This window comes from Schistocerca cancellata, chromosome 3, assembly GCF_023864275.1.
Source record: "Schistocerca cancellata isolate TAMUIC-IGC-003103 chromosome 3, iqSchCanc2.1, whole genome shotgun sequence".
NCBI lineage: Eukaryota > Metazoa > Arthropoda > Insecta > Orthoptera > Acrididae > Schistocerca > Schistocerca cancellata.
Genome location: NC_064628.1, coordinates 465,807,638 through 465,829,998, shown reverse-complemented (window position 1 = coordinate 465,829,998; position 22,361 = coordinate 465,807,638). Strand labels below are relative to the sequence as shown.

The window sequence follows — 22,361 nt, the reverse complement described above, 5'->3', positions numbered from 1 at the left end:
ACTTGTCCTTAACAAGTGGAACATACGTTACTGACCAAACCACTTCCAAGCAGAATACAGGAAAACTCAGCTAAGCTGTTCACCTCAAATGTTTCCTGCCAGCCACATTTAAGATATCGTAACTTTTTCACTCAGATGAACTGTGATGAAAGTCCACGCTAACCGGTGTATAGCCTTTCGTCATAGCTATGTTAATTACAGAGGTATCGATGTGAACTTCATTTTGATCTGCTGGTATCACTGTAGGTAAAATATTGTAAAAAATTACAATATATGGCAGTTAGTATTTATCGGACTTGAACTTTGTGGATGTTGTTGAAATGAGAAAAGCGAAGAGTACTGCCTGTCACAGTTTCCCCTACTATTAGATTAAAATGAGCTCTGATAACTTTCCGCTCAGTGGACCGTGGAGACATTAAACAAATTTTCTTCCAACAGAGACAATGAACTTGATTACTTAGGGGAACAGCGACAGACTGCAGACCAGTAAGAGACCGGGAACAGTAATCAAATGAGTTAAATTCTTGAAAAAACAAGGAAATGCGAATGAATTTTACGACGTAAAGTGGGACTTTGTCAGCCCACATTTTTGGACTCTTGGATGATACACAAGCTCGCTGTGGATCAAGCTATTTGTGCATAATAAGAAATATAATTACATGGGAAACTACTGCATCTTGTCCAGTACATAGAGCGAGTATTGATCATAAAAGCAGGGAGGTATCTTGGGAATCTAGCATTACGAAACGAAAGTAATTACCCATGACCAGCTGCATAATGAGAGCGCATTGACAGTGGCAGCGTGACAAAGACTACGATCTAACATTGATGGAACTACAATGCCGACGGCTCACGGTGTAAATCTCGCATTTGCTTGTTGATCACAGACGAAATTACCCATGACTAAAGCTGAATCTATCTTTCAAGATAGTGGAAGCGAACACCGTGAACAATATCTCCTTATGTCTATCCTGGTTCAAAGTCGACTTGAATACTAACCGTTCTGTGGCCTACAATCTGAGTCGACACAAACAGAACCAGTGCTGGCTATCTTTACTTTATTCTGCCTATCTTTATTTTTTAAACTATCTTTAGCCCATGTAAGATGGGCTCATTGAAATGCTCGATATCATAATCACAGATAAAAATACTCTCATATTTAGTAATTCAACCAAATGGTCGGCACCTACTTTGCAATTGCAACAGTGAGGAAAACAAGTTACGAATACAGGAGCTACATTCGTTTTTAGAAGATCATTTAACCGGAATCAGCTATATTATAATAGTTTGGTTCTGAAATTCAAATCAAGTCTAAATTTAATAAGTCATTTATTTACTCAAATTCCAAAAAAGCAGAAAACAACTTTTCAACTAAATGAATATAAAGTGTCATAATTTTGTGTGAGAAAATGCTCCAACTCAACGAGCACAAAGTCGTCTATGTACCTGTTTTACGAGCAGGGCTGCTTCGGAAACACTATAAGCTTCTCTAATCTGTGCAGGTCGTAAATGCAAATTAAACGAGTCCAAGACCCACGAAATAACATAGTTACTCAGCCAACTCAAGTTGCGCAGCAAATCCCGCAAATTGTGAGCAGCTCAGAAAATGGATAACGGTAATGCTAAATACGACTCTTGCTCAAAACTCAGCAAACGTGCGCCAGAACGCCCCTTAGCCACCGGAAAAGGCCGCCAAGATGGCGGCAGAGAAACTATGTCCCTGACAACCTTTGGAACGTCAGAGCCGCATGTGGCTTCCACACAATAATAGTAAAAAAATTTACTGCTCTGAATCTAGCTCCAGACTTTTTGAAAAAGTCTGCATGGAGGGGAGGACACTCAGCTGTTGTGACAGTGATCAGCAAGAATTTCCCTTTACTTTCGTGGATGCAGGGGAACGCTGCAGAAATTCCTCATTCTTGATTTACTGAATGCCTCTTAATATGCGGGCGTTTGGTAATGGCTGCTAGCTATATTCCACTCGTTGGTAGAGCCCTTCGCGCCTGAACACGGTGACACACAAAGCTTAGTTGATTGGATTGCAAGATTTGTAAGGAAAGGCAACGAGTTTCCTCACGATTGCCGAGCAGCTCCCTGGCAGCCTGTTCTTAGGTTCGTCTATAAGAAGGTGGAATACGTCATGCACAAATATTTTCTAGGGACTTGCAGTGGATTAGTGGCAGCTGCCTTCAAAGGAGAAAACCGAATTCGTCACCAATGCGTGAGGCAGGGGCTTCTCGCTAACGCTTCCACGAATTGCAGTGCCTGGGGACACACGCCCTTTCTCCAGAGCCTGTGTGACTGACAGCCAGCGGTCACACTCGACCATGGGCCGAACACGACGGGCAGCTCTTTTCTTGTCAGTTTGAAACTTTCGCCAGGAGTTAGCAAGCCTTGTATTATCCTCAAAAAATACTCAGTAAATGAGAAGAAAAATAGACAAATATTCAAATGGTTCAAATGGCTCTGAGCACTATGCGACTTAACTTCTGAGGTCATCAGTCGCCTAGAACTTAGAACTAATTAAACCCAACTAACCTAAGGACATCACACACATCCATGCCCGAGGCAGGATTCGAACCTGCGACCGTAGCGGTCACGCGGTTCCAGACTGAAGCGCCTTTAACCGCACGGCCACACCGGCCGGCTAGACAAATATTGCTCAGTGGTATGTGACAATCATGTCGCAGCATGTACTGGAAAATAGCTGCAATGAAGCGAAGCCTACTAAGAACTACAATGAATTGGAGCTGAGAGAGCGTCACTCAGTATATTTGTTTCCTCGGACACAGCACAGCAGTGTGCTTCCTCGGACAAAAAGAAGCTCGTGTAGCCAACTTGACTGGGGGCCGCAATGCACACTGTTGCTGCGGCTTTCGGCTGAAAGGACGGTTCGGCCTCCCAGGGCGCAGGTTGGTGACACAGTGGCAGCGCTAGTTCTCTGACCGAGGGCGGAGACAGTGTCCCTTTGTGTCCCCGTTGCAGTGGCTTAAATTTGAAAGTAACAGACCCTGGAGCTTGTACTGATTTTCGCCGTCTTGTGTATTTTATGAATTAAGTGATATTTAATCACGAAAATAGATCCACCCCACCACCCATCCTTCGATAGTCGTCTACTTAGGCACGCTATCAGTGGTTTCAACTGGTTGGAGAAAAATGATTTTAATATATAAGCAGATTAAATTCACTGACTTTTTAGTTAATTGGTTACAGGCCTGTGAAGACTATCACTGAACTCCATCTGCAGAAGGAATACGAATCCGTGACTGGAAACGTGGTTATAATGTTGTCTAACTCTTTTCCTGTAATAGGGTTGGACTGAACAGCTGGCAAGACTTCACCACATGCTTTATACGTCCCCGAAAAGTGTCTGGGTTATAACATCAAAGCGGCTGGTGTCTACATCTACATTTATGCTTCACAAGCCCCTTAAGGTGTGTGGCGTAGAGTAACTTGTGTTCCAGTATCACTTCCCACTTTTCCTGTTCCAGTTACGTATGGTTTGCGGATAGAACGATTGCTGGTAAGCTACCACGCGATTTCGAATCTTTCTAATTTTATCTTCATGTCCTTTTGCTAGATACACGTAGCAATAAATTGGTTGAGTCTTCTAGGAATGTAAGGTTTCGGAACTTCAACAGTAGACCATAACTTAATGTAGAAGCCTCTCATGCAGCGTCTGCGCTGGAGTTAGCTGAGTATTTTCGTGAAATTTTCGCTCTTACTAAATGAACCTGTAACGAATCGTGCTGCTCTTCTTTGGATCTTCTCTCTTTCCTTCATCAGCACTATCTAGTATGAATCACATACTGACGAGCAATATTCATGTACTGATCGGGCGAAAGTGTTGTAAGCTGCTTCCTTTGTTAATGTACTACATTTTCTGCATATTCTTCCACTGAATCTCAATCAGGCATCTGCCTTATTCGAGATTAATTTTATGTGGCCGTTCCAGTTCAAATCTCGTCGCACACATACCTATAGATATTTTACAGAAGGAAAAGCTTCCAGTGATTATTCTGCAATTTTATAATTATACAGTAAGTGGTCTTTCGGTATACGAGTATGTATTCATAGTACGTTACACTTGTTTATATCGAACATCAATTACTGCCCCTCGAAGCGTCGCTCATCTGCAGGTCTTCTGACATTTCGCTACAATTTTCTAGCGTCGCGACTTCATCCGCGAAAAACCTCATGGAACATCTGCTAAGTCCTTTATTTACACTGTGAAGATTAATGGTTTTCTAACATTCCCGTGTGGCACGTCCGGAGATACTTTCACGCCTGACGACCTCTTACCGTTCAGAATGACTTGCTGTGATCTGTTTGCAAGAAACTCTTCAGTCCAGTCCCGCTGTTGGTCTGACACTCATATATTAGTTCTTTGTTCATTAGGCAACACTGCGGAACTGTATGAAATGTCTTCCGGAAGTCAAGAAACACATTATCTGCCTGGGCGTATATATCTGCTGCTTTCTGTGCCTAGTGGACGAAGAAGAGCGAGCTGGGCTTCACACGGTCGTTGTTTTCAGAACGCATTTTTGTTGCTACGGAGGCGATTTTTAGGCTCTAGAATCGTCCATTAGAACTACAGTTCTTGTAGCAGAAGTTCTATTTGGAAACTTCTACTTGAAAAAGTGAAGCTGACATCGATATCTCAGTAATTAATATAACTATAAAGACTTTCTCGCAATGCTTTTGGGTTGAAACGCAATTTCGATATCTTAAACACTTTAGAAAATATCTGATCACCGTGTATAGACGCAAATATTGTAGTTGCAACAAGGTCCTCAGCCGAAATAATTACTTTTAATGACAACCTGCTGCACAAGCTGTCGTAACGTATATTACATTACCCTATTAGTTTGTCTTTTTCAGTTCTGCAAATATCGGCCGTTAAGCCATTTCCAGAGGTAAGGCATAAGCTGAAAAGGAACACATTTGTGTTACAGGCAAAACCTGCAGTGTTAAAATACAGTTGGTTGGGCGGACTTAAAAAGCAATACCGAGAAACCAAGTTTTTCTTGAATAGCTGTGTCGTAGGAATCATTTGGAAACACGATAGCTAACTCGGCTAAGTACAATAGCATCTCGTCGCCATCTGGGGACAGGTAAAGTAGTTTAAAGTTTGAGAAAAGCAAATTCAACCATAAGAATACTGAACTGATTAGCTCATCCTACTAATAAAACAGAATAAATCCCTAAATGCATGATTAGATTTTGTGCTCGGACAAGCGACTGTAGAAATAGTCTGCAGTAATGAAAAACTGACAGCAGATCGGAATGGAGATCAAAGAGAACGAATATCATGTGACGGACGGTACAATAAAGATCAATAAGAATTCAATCAAGGAAAATATAATTAAATGCATAATCGGTGGAATGTTGCAGTTTCATCTTCCAACAGTTAATTTCAAGTTCATTTTAACTGCCTCGTAAAGGTTAACAAAATTACGAAGTGGGATGTTCAGATTAAGTATTTGACAACAACTTTTTTCTAACGCAAAGTAAACGGAGAGACCATTGTTAGCGATTTACAACTAGGTTCCTTTACTCCATAGTTTCTGATATTCATAAAAAGGAAATTAGTGATGTGATAACTATTGTATTGAGTTCTTTTCCTTTGGGCGCAGGCATAGGCTTCCACAGAATTTTTTCCGTGGGGGGAGCAATGTTCCTAAAGTTGGCATTTTTTGTGTACATCAGTTGGTCAGTTTCGAGAAATGTCATGCCACTAACTTTTGTAGGCGACATAAAAACACTTACTATATCCTAGAAAATTGATGGTTATCCACTCAGTATATGAATGTAATCTGTGTACTCCAGATTGCGGGAGGGGAAAGGGGGACGTACCCCCTGGTGTTACCACTCATCTGCCCTTGCGAACACCTGTAAATGCAGTATACAAATCCTCCACAGTGACGACACCATTGGTTGTGGTATACGAGACGGTGATATATTTAAGAGCGATTGGAATTACGAGGAGGAAAACTTGTTCTTGATCTCGTGAAAAAGTTAATACTGTTAAAATAATGACATTTTTATTCTTGTTAGATCTAGTGTTAATCTTTTTCTTATTCTTCTTCTTTTTCTTCTCCAAGGAGTTTCCCTGCGACATGCTTCAACTTCATTCAGACCAGCTTTTCCGGGACATACTGGTATCTAAACTTCTCTCTGTTTGTTTTTACTGCCCTTTCGTTCTTTAGATCTCATTACAATATGTGTGTTCTCACCCTTCTCGTTTTAAGTTTATTTTATAGATTATATGTCCTGTTATGACGTTTGTCTTGTTTTTTCTCCCTTCTTATATGTGTGTAGCCTTAAAGATCGGTGTGATTTCCTTGTTTTGCTATTGAATGTTCAGACACTTTGAGTATTAAACTTGCAACGTCTCAGGTAAGCAGCCATCTCCCTCCCTCTCTCTCTGTCTCTCTCTCTCTCTTCTCTCTCTCTTCCTCTCTCTCTCTGCCTCTCCTCTTCAGGCAAAAATGTACACAGCAACAGTCTCATAATGAAGTTCACAACACCCTTCATGAAGAACACAGAAAACTCCACTGACACATTGTAAATTTTGAATGTCACGTTTCAAGTTAAAATGTATTGTGTAAAAAGGCTTCCTCCTCTTTTATAACAATGAATCCCGTGTGAATATTCTTTTATACTTGTCTACGTACTGCATGCTTTCTGTCTTCCTTTTGCCTGCTCGTGATATGTCTGTAATTGGTAAATTCCTGAATTAATTTTATTTTTGAGCTTTTATGTACAGTATTCTGTGAATTTCATTCCGTTTTGTGGACATTCTTTCACATTTTATTATTGTGTTATTAAAAAGGCGAGTGCCTTCGTAAAGAATTCGAATGTAACATACTTATTTCATGTCAATTATACACTCTGTGCATCACATAAATTAATTGTGGTTTTGTCACTCGCAATTTAAGACGACTGTACACTATAATTTAGTACTGTCGTAACGTGAATTTTATCTCTATAATGGAAAATAGTGAGTTCAACTTTTGCCTTGGCAGTTGACGAGGGCAGTTAGACTTTTTTCTATTTGTTAGTCACCAGAATGACGAAAATTTATAAATATTCTCGCAGCTTGTGTTGGCTGTTCGTTTTGTTGCCTCGAGAACCTCTTCGCTTTTCCTTTGGCGGTAAGTAACTACGTGAGTAGGAAGTGAAACGCGCTAAACTGCATGGAAATACCACATTCTAACATCACAAAGCTTTGCGTGAACCTCGTTGTCTTTTAGTTATGTTTTAAGAAATTGTTCCACCTCGTCATTGCCGACCAGACTACTGGCACGTAAAAACTTGTATACTGCATCTTTAGACTATAATCGCAAGTCTAAGACTTCTTCTTGTATCGCACACAGTCTTCATTCCTAACTCTGACACGAACCTTCCCGCTCTGCCACTGACATCGTGAAGGTGCGATTCCAATGCGGCGGCTAAGGCAATACTGACACGACAGCTAAACAGTAGCATCAGGGCCGCCAGTTCCGAGCCGGCTGCTCAACTTCCTATGTCGCGACATTAAGTCGCTTCGCGAACGTCGAGGCGTGCGATACCAGTGGGAAATACATGTTTCCCATTTTCGCGCAGCAAAACGTTTCAACCTATATAAGACTATCCAACATTCATTTCTGCGCTTATTTTTTCATAAATGTTTTATGTTTCTTGTGAACAATAAAAGCGGCCGTTTTACAATTCGCGTGAGTTTTTAGGTTTTGAGGAAAGTATTTGGTTAAAATATCTGTAGTGTGGCTTCTGAGCTTCTTAATGAGCTATACTTCTTTCCATTATTGTTAATGGTGATTCCGAAATGAGGCTATTTGTGAAGCATATTTACTTAACTATGAAATATGTACTGAAAAAATTTGATAGCGTGTGTATTTCTGCCCAGTACATTTCAGTCCATACATTTGTGCGAGTGAAACGTACACTCCCTGACAAACAAAGTGCAGCACCCAGAAGACATGGTCAGACATCACAGTTCGTAAGCGTACATAACACTGGCAAGTATATAATTCATTACGGTTACAATTCTCTATGACAGAACGGCCACAAGACTGCATTAGTGCTGTTCGTGTTAGTATTGTTTCCAGGCCTGGTAGGATATATCACTGGCGTGAACAGGTCAGGTGCTGTAATCACTCTGAAGGACATGGAAGAGCTGCTTATTTGCGTGAGACCTCGTTATCAGCACCTGACAAAGCTTGAAAGGGGCCTACTTGTGGGTCTCTGTTTGGGTGGCAGGTCGAATCGTACAGTATCCAGGTTTTTGGGACATTTGGCTGTCACAGTGCCTCGATGTTGAAGTGCATGGAGACGTGAGGGCACACATTCCCGTAGTCAAGATTCCCCTTGATAACGTCTGACCACCACAAGCGTGGTTCGCCATATTGTGCAGGGAGATCATTGTAACCCCTTCACGTGTGCACCTGACATCCGAGAATAAGCAGTGGACTCATTGACACGTTCTGTGTCACCCTACACTAGTGGTCAGAGACTAGCACCAGCCGGTATAAACAATTACCGTCCATTGCATAGGCCGCCATTAACACATGACCGGGAACCATAGATTGCTGTCGAATGGCGTCGCATTGTGTTCAGGCATGAATCGTCTTTCTGCACTATCCTGCATGACAATCATCGAAGACTAAGGCGGCGAGAGGCACAGCTGTGGTATTCCTGGACTCAAAGTGTGAAGAGCCATTGGCTATGACTTTATATCTCGTCTGGCAGTGAATGAGTGAACTCTGAAGAAACAACGAAACGTTACGGTCGTCCTGACTCCTCATGTGTTGTCTCTCATACCACAGCAGCACAGTACCATTTTTCAGTAGAACAACTGTCTTCCTTGTATGATACATATGAATCTGAACTGATTGCATGACAGGTTCTCCTGTGGCCAGCAACATCCCCAAACATGTCCCCATTAGAAGCTGTGTGGGACCAGCTCCAACATCAATTCCATCTAAGTTCCAGCATACAGGATATGAAGGATCAGTTGCAACTGTTGTGGGCCAGCTTACCTCAGGCGAGATTATCATGGCCTTATGACACCCTACCAACCCTGTTCAATGCAAAATGCAATCAACCGGGACAGAGTGGGTGCAGCGACATAAAGATAAGCAAACTCAGAAGCGGCATGAAACTGCACTAAAGTTCAGAGTCCTTACCAGGCTATCTTTACCATCAGCAGCCACGATCAGCGACCTGCCGACACTGTAATCCTCCCGTGTGTCCCTGCTTCTGCGTCGGCCTCCTTCCTCGTGATGTCACCCATGCCTAGACCACTGGCTTCGAGACGTTTCGATATGATCCAGAAACGTGGCTTCTTCAGTAACGGTCAGTGCTGGACAGCAGCATTTAAAACCTTGGCCAGCAGAGTAGGTCATGATCGGCACGGCAAGGCAATGCATGGCGCCTGCAATACGTCACTCGTAGCCAAAGTTCTACTGACGCAGGCTAGGTGTTTTTGCCATAACTATGTAACGTCACCATTGCTATCGCCGGGCCACAAACCAGAGACTACTTCCTGATGACCCAGGCTTCTGGCAGACAACATTCCATCGCCTTCTCAACGAGACCGCTCGCTGACGTACTCGCTGCAGCTTCATGGATGATGCTTGAGTGAGAACCAATCAGTTCGACGACCAGGCCACTGTAATCCTCCAGCTGCCCGCCGTTGCTCTCGCGGCATCCGACTGCAAAGTTGGAAGATGTCCGTACTTTTTGCCACATGCCGACTGCTTGTCCACCGCTGTCGACTCACCTCCCGGCATACTACCAACGCTAGTTCAGCGCGCCATTATCCTGGCAGCACATGCACACACGCGCAGTGTCTACCACGCCTGCCGCGACACGTGAGAACATTATGACAATGCTAAATCGCGCCGGAGCCGAGCCTGCACTCGGATAATTGTCCAGGGTGAATGGGTTAATACGAGGGCTATTCGGAAAGTAGGGAAGTTTCCGTCTGACGACGCTAGGAGCGCGCCGATCGCGTATATTTTGGTATGTTCGTGCTCGGCAGCTCAGTCGGCATCCATTCGTGACAGCAGGAACGTCTCTGTGCGTCTGGTTTTTTAGATATTCGAATTTGAAATGTGCGGTACAAGCGAAAATCCCGCCTGTTGTGAGGTGCGGTCTGTGATACAGCTTTTGTTGGCAAAAAACGTAAAACTTATAGAAATTTATCGTGAACAGTGCGAAGTGTACGGAAGCAACGTAATGAGTGAATGTCCTTTCCGGAAATGGTTCATTCGGTTTAAAAATGGCAGAACCAACGTTCATGATGAAGAGAAGAGTGTACACCCGAGCATTTTGACTGACGATCTTGTCACTAAAGTTGATGAAACGATTCGTGAAAACAGTCGCTCCACAGTAACGGAAATTTCGCTTTCTTTTCCACAGGTTTCACAGACTTTGTTGTTTGAAATTGTCACTCAAAAGCTAGGCTACCATAAATTTTGTACACGATGGGTGCCCAAAATGCTTACAGAGCACCATAAAGAACAGCGAATGGGGGCAACGTTGACATTTCTGGAGGCCTACCACAAACATGGATCGAATCGTAACCGGTGAAGAGACTTCAATGAAACACGTCAATTGCGAGACAAAATTACAGTCTATGGAGTGGGGGCACACAAGATCCCCCCAAAAACCAAGAAAATGTTTGCAAACCTTGTCAGCAAGGAAGTTGATGGCGACAGTGTTTAGGGTGTGCTTCTTATCGATTTTCTCGAACATGTAGCAATCATAAATTCTGCCTGGTACTGTCAAAATCTCCACAGCGTTAGAAAAGCAGTTCAGAACAAACACCGAGGAAAGCTCACGTCCAAGATTTTATTTTTGCACGACAATGCCCGACCTCACACGGCAAACTACACTAAAGAACTCCTTAATACATTCAAATGGGAAATTTTCCCTCATCAGCCCTACAGCTCCGATATTGCACCAAGCGATTTCCACTTGTTTCCCAAGATGAAGAACTGGCTTGTAACGCAACACTCTGATGACGACGCGGAACTCAAGGTGGGCGTGACTAACTGGCTGAAGTCTCAGGAGGCAGAATTTTACGACGAAGGTCTTTCAAAGCTTGTCGACTGCTATGATAAGTGCCTCAATGTGTTCCGCAACTATGTGGAGAAGTAGAATGTCAGTCGCTCTTTCGGATGTATATAATAAAATGTATTACTTCTACTTAGTTTTCTAATGCCAAAATATTCCCTACTTTCTGAATAGCCCTCGTATTAACCAATTAAACTGCTGTAGATCTGTCAGTATGAAGTGCACGTAATAGCAGGGTATTCACCAAGGGTTATCTCTCGAAATTTGACGTTCTGGAAGAACATATCTGGTATTAGGGAAAGTTTTATGTTATTTTTCAAAATCGTATTATGGACACAGGAGGATAGCTGATCAGATCCTGTGACCCAGGAAATAAGTCCATGGTATCAAAGGCCTCTGTGAAGTCGGTCCACTGAACGACTAGTAGATTCTCGGAATGAGAGGCTGTTGTGGATCCAAATACGCAGATTCATTATGAAGTATCTTGAGGAATACGGTGAAGAAATATTATTGCACTTATCGATCTACTGTGGGAAAGAAACTCGTGGTAGGAAGATACTGTATAATGGATTGTGTTATTCGAGTCACTGAGTTTTTCCCTGTCACTGGCTCCTCCCTTTCGTAAATAGTTTTCATCATTTGTTAGGCATGTAAATTAACTTAAACGACTTGTACAGGCCAAGGAGTGCCTAGTTGATAACAGAGTTGAAAGAAGGGTAATATTGTTTGTCTAAATGCAGGACATGACATAAAGTAACATATGTAAATTTTTTTTGGGTTAATAGAGGTACATGATGTATGTATTAGGCGAATGTAGAAGTTGCGAACTTCAGCACGTGGAGATGCGAACTTTAGCATGTGAATATTAAATAGGTAAAACCAGCAAGATTATTTTGTTAGGAGCCCCCTTCCTCGTCCCATTTCCACGTTGCGAAATCATACAACAGCTACAAGTGACACAACCTCAGTGAGTCAACCAAAGTGTCGCGAAAAAACGAATCTAAGAGATTCAGTGCTTGTAAGATAGTGTACACAGTATAGCACAGAAAAGGAAAGTAGGGCACACAAAAGTGAAAGTTATGCAATAATTGGCTATTCCGAATTCGGGCGGGAGAAAGCAGAATGTTGAAACAGTGATAGATATATCAGTGCCTCTGTTGCAGCTATATTCTTAAACAGCAAACCAGAGGCCAGAATAAGCTAAGGAGGGAGAATATGTAACGGCATAAGGCTCAGCCATAATCCAGAGACGTGAACAGCGCTATCAGCGACCTGCTGACGCTGCAGCCTTCCGCCATGTACCTGCTTCCCCGGCGACCTCCCTCCACGTGATGAACGTAGCACCTACAACACTGATCCCATTCGAGGCGTTTCGCTATGACCTAGAAAGAAAGCTTTGTCTACAACTCTCAGAGTTGGACAGTGGCACTTAAACCGCGGCTCCGCCATGCAGGTCGTGGTCAATACAGCAAAGCCAGGCACGCGTCTGTCGTGTGTCAGTCATTGCCTAGAGTTCTACTATCGTAGCCTTGGAGTTTACACTGTAACTACGTTGCCACTGGCATTGTCCTCGCTGGGTCACAAACCAGTGACCACTACCTGAGAGCCCAAGGCTCTGCCAGTCAACGCCATGCCACCGTCAATAAAATTCTTCTGGGTTTGAGGCCGCATTGTGAACTATAAAATTCCGACATTACGGCGACTGTTGCAAGACGCCTTCCTCAGGGTGTACTGCTAACAGCTGAATGAGCACTAGTCTGGTTACTTACATACTATGGAGGAGTGCTGTCATTGGACATGAGGGTGAGGAGGAATTATTGGTCTTTGCATTGCATGTTGTCATTGGCGGAAATAGGGGTTTTCCATTGGAGTTCCCTTTATTGCTTCCCATTGGTGGAAATCAGCGAGTTGGAAAGTGAGCGGCGACTGCAGCCTAGCACTACTTACTAACTGCCTAGTATCGACGGGGGCGCGTCAGCGCTCTGTGTACCCTCCGCCTGTTGCTTTGCGAGAGCTGTCCTTCCGCAAAGCTCTTACTGCTGGCACCCGAGACGCTGTTACTCGGTACCCCTCTTCTCTATTCGTGTTGTCGGGTCGCTTAGCTATTTCTATAGCTTCTCTAACCTTCCTTCTCAAACTAAAGAGCTGTTTCACCAGTACTCTGGCCTCTCGAAATTCGATCTTCATCCTGCACTGTTCCTGGTGTTCTGCCACCGCAGATTTGTTGTATTGTTTGAGACGGATATATCTCTCGCGTTCAGATAACCTTGTGCTTATTGGACGTCCAGTTTCACCTACGTACACCACTCCACATTCGCACCCGAATTCATAAACTCCGGCGGCAACCAAACCTCACGCCTCCTCCGACAGCAGCTCCAACCCCAATGGAGGTGGACCCAGATATTCCAGCCGCCCCAGCCAGTCAGTCAGTTGTATCTTTCGTCGAGGCCCAGACGTTCAGTAACCCCTTGTACGTATGGTATCAGGACGGTGTTCCATGCTTCGTCCTGCATTTCTCAATTGCCCTTCTCCTTTAGCGCCGTAGTTTTATGTATCATCCTCATGCTGCAGCCATTAGCTCCAAAAATGGACCTGAAGTTCTGTAGCTCAACTTTAAGATTGTTTTCATCGCTGACCCTATAGACTCTCTTAGTTACAGTTGGCAGGGTCGATTTCTTTTGCGTAGGATGGTGGTGAGAGGATGCAGGCAGTTACCTGTCCGTGTTGGCGGACTCTTTATAAACTGTGTGTCCAAACTTCCCGTGAGGTTTACGGTAAACTTCTACGTCGAGAAAAGGCAATACCCATTTCTTTTCTATCTCCATGGTAAAGTGAATTTTGCTGGGCTTCTGACTGAGATGTTGCTGGAAGTTCTGAAGCTCTTCTTCTCCGTGTGGCCAGAGGACAAAGGTATCGTCAACGTATAGCCAGCATTCTGGGGGTAATCGTGTGGATTGGAGTGCTGTTTCTTCGTACGCATGCATAAAAATGTCTGCTGCGTCATAGAAATCCCCTTTCCATCTGAAATAGGTGATCGTCGTACAGTGGCGCACTAGCTCGCAGATATCACGTGTCATGCGTTCCTCTAAGATATTCATGGTGTTCGTCACGGGTACATACGTGAATAAAGACTTCACTCCTTGAAGTATTAGTCTGTGTAGCTCACTAGTCGTCTAAGCTTCGAAGCCAATTCTTTCACTAGATTGTACGTCGGTGAGTTAATACTGCTCTCTATCGGCGGCAAAGGAAAGTCTTCTTTGTGGACTAATATATCCGCCGTCCTCGGATAGGATTTTTATTTAAACTAAAGTCTTTCTTCAAAATTTGCAAAACAATATTTGTGAGGTAGGACTGATCCTGCAATCCTACCAATAACTAAATCAGAGATTCTTCCAAACATAAACTCTCTGTAGTAACCATACAACTTCACCAAACCAAGCCCCGGGCGTCTCGTGAAGAGTCACGTTGCAGTCACCAGAGTTCGAGGACGAGTAGAGGCCCTGCGAGGATAGCTCCGGTACGCTAGCGGCGGTGGACGATGACGCGACGGCTACGATGACACCAGTGGGCTCGCTCGGCTTGAACCGCCTCTCCAGGCTCCTGCGGCAGCCTAAATACTGCTTGGCGCATGGATATGGCTGGCTCTAATTGCAGTCACGTGTCGAGTGGAAGGAAAGAGGTCTGCGGCTGTAGCGACCTCTTGCGGCGCCGTGGACGCCTCCTGGTGGTCTCTGGGAAGGCTGACCCCTACTCGGTCCGGTGCCCGCTGTACCGGTCTGCTTCGCGGGACACAGTATTCTGCCCCCCCCCCCCCCGCCCCCATGAGGGAGGAGAGGGCTCATCGCATCTCGACGTCGTGTGGTTCTGTCAGCCTCGCGTCGGTCGCTCGGGCGGCTGGAATATCTGGGTCCACCTCCATTTGGGTTGCAACTGCTGTCGGAGGATACTTGAGGTTTGGTTGCCGGCTGTCTAAACTCGGCAGAGGTGGAAGGCGCCCCTCTGATTCTGGGGAAGGAGGATCGCTATCTGGAATAAAAGAAGACGGTAAGTGCCTAGGAACAGAAGTCTCCCCACGACAGAGCCGCAGTTGGATTATATGTTTGCGACATACAGGGCCTGTAAGGAGGGTAACTTCAGCCACAGCCTGTCCTAGCAGGCGGGATATAGCTCCTGGGGCCCAATGAGGACGACCTTTGGGATACATTAACGCCCAAACTGGATCTTGCAGTGCAAAGCGGTGATGACGGGTTCGTCGACTACAAGGTTGAGATGGGGACGGCTGCATTAATGATAGTAATGTCAGATGCGCACGGCCGTGTAAACGCTCTGCTGGTGTTGCTCCTTCTTGTGGGGTAGCCCGATATGACGCCAAAAATAGCGGTAGAGCCGTTTCTAACGGATGGTGCCGTATCAGCTTGGACATCTGAATTTTAAAAGTGCGGACAAATCGTTCCGTTCTCCCATTAGATGCCGGATGGAAAGGGGCAGTGTGGAGTAGTTCAATGCCATTGGCAGCGCAAAAGGTAGTAAATTCCGCCGATGAGAATTGGGGCCCATTATCAGTAACAATAGTTTCTGGCAATCCTTCGATGGCAAAGATGCAGGCAAGTACTTGTACGGTTTGCCTTGCTGATGTGTTGGACATTTGGGAAACGTATGGAAAACCAGTACCAGCGTCGACAAGTATGAGCTATGTGTGTCCCAGGAATGGTTCCACAAAATCCAGGTGGAGGCGATACCAAGGGCTTGAGGTATCCGGCCAAGAGAAGAACTGACAGGAGGTTACGAGTTTCGTGATGTCCGTGTACATACCTCGCCAATAGAGATGTTGACGACCCAGTCTCTTGGTAAGCACCACATCCCAGTGACCCTCATGGAGTAATGTGAGGACCCGTTGTTGGAGGGCGAAGGGGATGATGACCCTGGTTCTCCCATTGTCTCCTTGGAGAAGAAGCACCCCCTGGCGAGACGATAACTCGTGCTGGCGATACCAGTAGGCTTGCAGGTCTGGGTGGTGAAGCTGTCGACGACCGGATGGCCACCCCACTTTTGCCCAGTGTAATACCTCCCGCAGGACTGGATCTGTGGCTGTGTGTTTGGTAATGAGCTTGGCATTCAGCGGCTGGTTGGCAATGGCTTCTTCTTCTGCAACGTCGATGTGGAAGCACACATCAGGATCTTCATCGAACTCCAGGTCCTGTCCAAGGGGTAAGCAGGAAAGCAGATCCACGTTAGAATGGTGGGTGGACGACCGATATCGAATCTCATAGTGATAACTAGACAACAACAAGACCCAGCGCTGAAGGCGTGTGGCTGTCTTCGTTGGAACAGAAGCGGACATTCTGAAGAGGGGAAGCAAAGGCTTATGGTCTGTAAGTAACGTGAATTTTCTGCATATACATAATCATTAAAATCTTGTACTGCAAATATAATGGCTAACGCTTCTTTTTCAATTTGGCTATAGTTCTTTTGTGCATTTGATAAGGCTTTGGAGACAAGAGCTATGGGCCGCTCTACACCATCCATAACTTGGGACAGAACGGCGCCCAAGCCGTAATCCGATGCATCCGCTGCTAAGACCGTAGGTTTGGGTGGGTCACAAGGGGCGAGACAAGTGGGCCGGAGGAGGGCCTTTTTAAGTGCCTGGAAGGCCTTGTTACATTCAGGTGACCAATGCCATTTCACATTCTTGCGAAGTAGTCTGTGTAACGGTTCAGCAATGGCTGCTGCAAGGAGAATAACCTTGCGATAATGGTTTAATTGGCCCAGGACGGACTTTAATTCACTGGTGTTGGAAGCTGCTGGATGGCCTCTACAAACATAAACTCTCTGTGGTAACCATACAACTTCACCAAACCAAGCCCCGGGCGTCTCGTGAAGAGCGGCGCGGAGTCCACGTTGCAGTCACCAGAGTTCGAGGATGAGTAGAGGCCCTGCGAGGATAGCTCCGGTACGCTGGCGGCGGTGGACGATGACGCGACGGCTACGGTGACACCAGTGGGCTCGTGAACCGCCTCTCCAGGTTTTTTTTCCTTTATTGTTATTTTCAAACCCGTACAAACAGGCAGGCTGTCAGCAGCACGTTACGCCGCTCTTCAGCCACAGAGTAGATAAATAAACAATAGAAAGAATACACAGATGTAACATAACGGTGGGTAATAAAACAGTAGACACATAAAGACAAACCAAGCGAGGTGTCGCAGTGGTTAGCACACTGGACTCGCATTCGGGAGGACAACGGTTCAATCCCGCGTCCGGCCATCCTGATTTAGGTTTTCCGTGATTTCCCTACATCGCTTCAGGCAAAGGCCGGGATGGTCTTTTGAAAGGGCACGGCCGACTTCCTTCCCCATCCTTCCCCCTTCCTTCCCTAATCTGATGAGACCGATGACCTCGCAGTTTGGTCTGTTCCCCCGAAATCAACCCAACCTATAAAGACAAACAAGGAGCCGTTCACACTCGACGATAATCCACACTACAAACTGTTGTCACGATGCACTAACACTGAAGATGGCGATGGCACAGGTGAACGATGGAGTGTGACAGTGAACACTGAACACTAAACACGACGGCACACACGAGACACTGATGGCTATGATCCCCGGCGCGCGAATGTCCACTGAGCGTGAGCGAGTCCGGGGACCTGCCAAGAGAGGAAGAAGGGTGAGGTGGGGGAGTGGGGAGAACAAAGATGCCAATGGATTAGGAGATGAGAGGAGGAGGAGAGGGACAGGGGAGGGGAAGCCCGGGGGAGGAGTGGGGAGAAATGGAGGAGGGAGGGAAGAGGGAGAGAAGGATGGGAGGGTGCCCAAAGGAGCAAAAACAGGAAGAGGGAGGCAGGATCAAAGTTGGTAGGAGGGGTAGACGGAGAGGGGAGGGCATCATCAGGGAGAGGGAGCTGGGGGAAGCCACCTTGGGAGAGGGCCTCTCCAGGCTCCTGCGCCGGCCTAAATACTGCTTGGCGCATGGATATGGCTGGCTCTATTTGCAGTCACGTGTCGAGCGGAAGGAAAGAGGTCCGCGGCTGTAGCGACCTCTTGCGGCGCCGTGGACGCCTCCTGGTGGTCTCTGGGAAGCGTCTGTGCTTCTGGGACGACCGGCCAGGCTGACCCCTACTCGGTCCGGGGCCCGCTGTACCGGTCTGCTTTGCAGGCGCTTAGTCTGGACACAGTGGTGGACCTTTGGTACACCTCATATTCTTGGTGCCTGTGGCACTTGTGGAATGAGTCTTTGGGCCGTGCCAGAATTCATCCTAGTTTGCTTCAGCAGCGCTTGCGTCGTTTTCATTATCTTGGCCGTCGGATCTCCCTTGAGTTTATGGTAAATGGGTTCACTCAAAAGATCCTCCGTCCGCTTGTCGTAATCTACTGTGTCCAACACCATGGTGGCATTTCCCTTGTCCGCTTGTATTACCACAATCTGAGAGTTGTTCTTCAGCTCCATGATGACATGACGTTTCTCCTTACTCATGTTTTACTCCGTGGAGGCTTAGCGTTAGCCAAGACTCGTACTGTTTCTTGTCGGATCTTCTCTTCCTCTGCTTGTGATAGATGACCAACCGAAGCCTCCACTGATTCGATAATGTCCTCTTTCGGCACTAGTTTTGGTGCGGTTGCCATAGGCAGCAGTTAGCAGTACACCCTGAGGAAGGCTCTTGCAACAGTCGCCGAAACGTCGGAATTTTATAGTTGACAATGCAGCGTCAAACCCAGAAGAATTTTACTAATTGTGACAACTGCCGCGGAAGCCCACGTTTACACTATGCCACCGTGTCAACGAGACTACTTGCCGACGTACTTCCTGCCACCTCATGGATGAAACACAAATGGACGACCACTCAGCTCCGCACCTGGACTGCCAGAATCCGCCGTTGCCCGCCACTGCTCTCCAGTCATCGGTCCACAGTTCGATTCTACACAAGGCTATCGCCTGAGGAAAGAACGCTGCGACCTACCAGGAAGTTATAAGACGTCGTTGCATTGCCCCGTGTTGCAGCGGGTCAGTGTTCAGTGTTTTTCTGCTGCTTTCAACTCAGCTCCCTGCATGCCAGCAATGCTTCCTCGACGCGTCACCACCTGGGCAGCACGTGTACACCGCATGCCAGTCTCAGTCACTAATACAAGTGTGAAAATTGCGAGCCGATACTGAACTGCACCAGAGACAAGGGCGCACTCAGATCACTGTCCCAGTTCAATGAGGTAATGAAGAAACGTTTTCTATACCGTTTGTTGCAACCGTCCCCACCGTCGTTTTCATCTCTTAAGCCATGAAAAGTAGTCACAACGCCCCAGCCGTGAGTCGAGCGCCTCCTGACAACCACCAAGTCGGCTCCAACCAACTTGTAGTGCTCTTTAAACCTTTGACCCAGCACAGCTCATAGGCCCTATACAATATTCTTTGTAAGTTTGACTCGAATTTACAGTCGCTGAAATAATGTCCATCTCAAACTCTGAAGTTTCTTTCCTTACCTCTTTCACTTCTCAATCTGCTTCTTCTTCTTTTTTTTTTTTTTTTGTCAGGCTAGAGAGAGAAGATTTTGTGTTGCGCGTGGTTTCAGTGTAGTGTACCAAAAACGGGAGAATATTTCATAAATATATTAATGTAAGAAGAAACTTCGCTTTGGATGAACAGTAATAAAGTTTGCTGTGTTCTTCATAACAATTTCTAGTCGACGATGAAAAAAATGGCTGAGGACAGTGTACAGAACAACGTGACATCAGTGTTTGCTTGATTTTCAGACAAGTAATTATAGCTGTTAAGAGTAGTGTATTTTTAGGTTGGCTATTGATGATGTTTCGTTTGTGGGGCGCTCAACTGCGCTGTCATCAGCGCCCGTACAATGTCCCAATTTTTACACAACCTGATTTTTTACACAGTCCAATCTTACCTCTGTCACGGATGATGATGATGAAATGATGAGGTCAACACAAACACCCAGTCCCCAGGAAGAGAAAATCTCTAATCCGGCCGGGGATCGAGCCCAGGACCCCATGATCCATAGCAGCAACGCTAGCCACTAGATCACGAGCTGTGGACAAGGTTGGTTAGTACCTTCAAGTACGCGTAGCCCAAGCAAGCCATTAAGGTTTATTTTCCCGTAGGTAGTAGATCAGGTACTCAAGGATGACGCGTGGACAAAAATTGGAAGTCTATACTGACAGATGTAGTCCATTTCGTTGTGCAGCTACGACCACGAAGAAAACAGGTATTAAATTATGTGTAATGTTTGCGGGAAGACTGTTAGACGCAGAGAAAAAGCGACTAACACACTGAAGTGGTTACATGTTAAGGTGCCAATTACTGTGATATCTGTATCTACACCCCTGTCTGTTTCTACATTTAAAGTGTCTAAATTTTCGTTTTGCACTTCTCGTTTTTGTAGCTCTGGCAGATCGTATAACGACAAATTCTTAATAAAAGCATATCTCAGATCGACCCTATTTCTTTTAAGAAAAGCATATGATGATGTAAAGGCGATTGGAACTGCGTACCACTGTATCTTTTTCTTGGATCACCTAATCTGACCTTCCCAAATTTTTAAGTTCCTTTCTTTTCCTGTCTCTAAGGAGCTTAAATTGTGATTTTTTTCCTATTTTCACAGAAATGTTGATAAGAGGATAAAAGGATATAAGACAATATAATATGGATTAAAAAATTCCAAGCAACAACAAACCATTTAATCAATCCAGTTTTCTGGTTTTTTACCTATATGATTCTTATATTAGTTTCCCTCTTTCTAAAAATGTCACCACACACTTTTACCTAATTTCCAAATTCTTGAGGTGTTGCTTTACACAGAATAGTTAGACCTTTTGAGGTAAGAGATTTCTTAAATCTATGTCTAGCACTTGTTTCAACTTCTTTTGAATGTGCCTGTTTGTTAAGTTTACCTTCATTACATATTTTCTCTCCATTTGTATTACTGGATTCTGACATACTAACCTACCAAACTTGAAATCAAAAATACAATCAAAACCTAAAATTATTGTAGTACACAACATCAACAACATTAGACACACAATAAAGCTCAAAAATTATAGAAAATAATGAAGGTAGTAGAGTGTTTATATGCATGTCAACTCGTGAGAAAATTATCGTGATGTTTGTACACTTCTAGTTTATGACAGCTTTTATTTATTTTTCCTGGTTCTTTATGAATGGAAAAACTACAATTCTTTGTCATTTTCATTTCGCATATCACATAGCTACATCATTCACATAGTGAAATAACTGTCGTAAATCTGCATTGTAGGACTGTTGGCCAATTTATGGCGACGTCAAAATGCGAATCCTTCTTGCAAAAAAAAAAAAAAAAAGTTCAAATGGCTCTCAGCACTATGGGACTTAACATCTGTGGTCATCAGTCCCCTAGAAGTTAGAACTACTTAAACCTAACTAACCTAAGGACATTACACACATCCATGCCAGAGGCAGGATTCGAACCTGCGACCCTAGCGGTCACGCGGTTCCAGACTGAAGCGCCTAGAACCGCACGGCCACACCGGCCAGCAATCCTTATTGCAATAGCCAAAGAATTAGTAGAGAACAGGAGATTACTTAATTGTATTTGTGCGGTAGATAGCAACCACTTCAAAAAATGTTGTACTGGAAAAAGTTGCTTTCAATTTTTCGATAGCAAATATTTTCTACTTATCGTCCTACTTGCTTTCGTAGGTGCTAATTGCAAATCTATAACGGTAGGTACTGGTTCATATTGGAAAGAAGGTGACAGTGGTATAACTCAAAATACACACGTTCTTAAGCTATTTAAAACGAGCGACTTCATCTTTTTACACAAGATGTAGGCGTAGACCTAATTTTACCACTGGTAAATTGCCAACGCATGTGAGAAAAGCATATTCATGAAACCAGTCTTACGCAAACAAATGGAAATGTTATTTTAAGTTATACATTGCCATGTGCAAGGAGGACAGCTAAAAACTGCTTTACACTTATAAGTAAATTTTTTGGATTAATGTATATTCTAATTTCTGGTAATTAATCCGAAGTGACAGAATGTATAATAACTATTGTCTCTTGGCGTTATAATATGCGCCAAGACACTTTCCTAGATGGAAAAAACAAATGTTTTCTTGCCGTTGTGAACTCATAAAAAATTTCCAATGAAAACTATGAAACCGTCAGTGACTAGGGGTGGCTTTGGAATCATTGAAGACGTTGCTTAAGAGAAGATTTCACGGAATACATCAGATGTAGTGCTGGCTCAGAAAAAGGAACTTGTAGGCAGGATAGACCAACAGGAATGAAAGTAAAATGTG

General features: G+C 44.7%; 1 protein-coding gene across 1 annotated transcript in view; it reads left to right on the top strand.

Moving 5' to 3' along the window:
* Positions 1-22,361, top strand: part of LOC126176368 (5-hydroxytryptamine receptor-like) — a 59,530-nt gene that overhangs the window by 29,458 nt on the left and 7,711 nt on the right. The gene's annotated exons all lie outside the window — the stretch shown is intronic.